Source organism: Seriola aureovittata, chromosome 9 (genome assembly GCF_021018895.1).
Source record: "Seriola aureovittata isolate HTS-2021-v1 ecotype China chromosome 9, ASM2101889v1, whole genome shotgun sequence".
NCBI classification, from domain to species: Eukaryota; Metazoa; Chordata; class Actinopteri; order Carangiformes; family Carangidae; genus Seriola; species Seriola aureovittata.
This window is the reverse complement of record NC_079372.1, coordinates 10,075,413-10,077,948: the sequence shown is the minus strand read 5'-3', so window position 1 is coordinate 10,077,948 and position 2,536 is coordinate 10,075,413.

Sequence of the window (2,536 nt, the reverse complement as noted above, 5' to 3'; positions counted from 1 at the left end):
AGACTCAAGGATCAACACGATGCATTTTGTGATTAACACTGAATATAAACATAACTTTTGTTTGTTTACAAACACCTTTAACTAAACTGTTTCCTCACTTTAACCAAGTTGTTATTTTGATCCCATTCACGTTATCTCCCTCAAAAAATGATCTGAACACACTCATGACTGCAGTGATAGCTCAACACAGCACACTCATTCAGGGTACTAGTATATTAATACATTTTCTGATGTGTTGTCTCTGTTTTCCAGGATATTGGAGTTGACCTGAATTTCAGCTTCTAACTTGAAGGTGTTAACATCCATATCAGAAATATCATATCCTTTTATAGATACTGTTGTCTTCATGTTGTAGGAGAAGGAAAGTAATAAGACATGTTAACATAAATGTAAATAAATCATAATTTTTAAGAATTTGGCTGCAAATCCTTTGGACTTTCTGAAATCTATGAGCCATGCACTTGAGCAGATGTTTGTTTTTCCTCCTTCGTGATGCTCAGCCAAGTCAACTGCAACTATCTCTTCCTCTAACTTGTGTCCTGGTTGTTTTGCCTCCAGTCTGGTCATAAGCAGGTTGGACTGAGGTCAGATGACTGACTTGGCTTTCACAAACTTTCTGGTAATTGGCTATAAAAAACTCCTTGGTTGCCTTGTCTCTTGAGGACTATTGTCCTGGTGCATTGTCCTTAATCGGGGGACTACCAATGTGTTACAGCTGTTCCCCCAGTAGGAATGTAACAAACTTTTAAAACTTTTAAAACTGGAATTCAGCACCATGTGGAGTACAGGGCCACAACAATGAGAAAAATATCAATGTCCCGTTTCTTTGTAATTGTACTGTACATTTAAGGTCAAACTCCCCTCCTAAATGCAAGAGTTCAAAGAGCACTCCACCAATTTAGCATAGCACTCCTATAACATAACATAAGATTCTCACTGGACAGTATCAAAATCATTGCAGCAGAACCAGAGATACTGTCTTTTCTTATTACGAAAAAAAAAATCAAAACCTGATGCCTACATTACCCACAATGCAAGAATACAGCCACCAGTTCAGTTGGGTGTTGTACTAGACCAGCCCTCCAACCTGAACAACCATATACAGTAGGCCGTTTTTATTAACTCTGATACGACCCGTAGGATCGTCTCCTGAAATAGCACCCCTACAGCAGTAGCACGTACTGGACCTTGGTTGTCATGGTTACAATAATAAATACTAGGAATGTATTGTATGTATTGTATGTATGTATTTATGTCAGGGTGAAAACTTGGAGACACCGTCCAAGCCATTATAAGGAACTGAAAAATAGTCATCGATGTTAAATTTGCAATCTTGAAGATCTCAGTTTTGTTATCTTTGGTGACACTTCTGCTCATACATGGTAATTGCAAATAGTGACTTAAAAGACATGAAAATCTTCAAGATTGCCACTTAAAATAAAATAAATCAAAATCTAGAAACATTGTTATTAATCTGGATCGACACCCTATTTGCTGGATAAATGGTTTATTTTCAAGCATCGCACTGGAAATCAATTTTGAACAGCACTTATGGTCGAGACAAGATTTAATTTGGTATCAGATTTAGAGAAAATCTGATAAGGTGTGGGACATCTGTGAAGTGTCTGGGCACATAATGCAATAAAGGTAACTCAATAACTGTCACCAAAAATTGTTTTAACGACTGTAGACCCAAAACTGTGGTGGTCTATTGCCAGTGTCACATACCCAAATGGATTTCTGTCATCTCTGGCACCGCAGGAGAAATGATTTGGGCCAAAGGGCGTGAAGGTGAGGAAATACAGACAAGGTAAATGGAGGGACAGTGAGGTAAAAGAGATCAATAGCTGATTGTGTGAGAGCAGAACAACAGGAAAAGGAGCAGCATGTGAGGAGAAGGCTATTCTGTATGACTCAAAGGAACGCTGCAGTGCTGTTAAAGCCATTTCCCCTCCACAGATTTTTGTTGCAGGCTGAAAATAGACTTTGCCATCAGATGCAAATAATAGAATATCCTGAGCTGCACTGATTCCTAACATGCTATTTTTTCTTCCTCAAATTACCATTATCTCCACAAAAATCACTATGATGGAGGGCAAAATTAATTCATTTTGGTACAGCTATTCAGTACGAGTGAATACAGGAAAGAAGGGGCAGGAATAAACAGTGAGAATGAGATGACTTTCTTCATTCTCCAACAAGACATGTAGGATACAGAGTAGCAATCACTACAGTGACACAATGTGGTAGAAGAAGTCTTAAAATAACAAATTTATGTTCATGTTTCTTTTTCACTTTTTGGGGGCCCGACAGATATATCAATAACTGCTAACAACTCATTAACAGATGAAATGTGACAAAGGACACCAAACTACACCCGTGTGAACGCTCCTATGTAAGATGTCACTACCCGAAAGGTTTGGGAAACCCCTGGTGGGATGGGTCTAATGTAAAATCTTAATCTGCTCAGTAACTAAAGGTGTCAAATAAACCAAGTGGAGTAAAAGTACATGAAGCTGAGCAAGTGAAGTAAGGA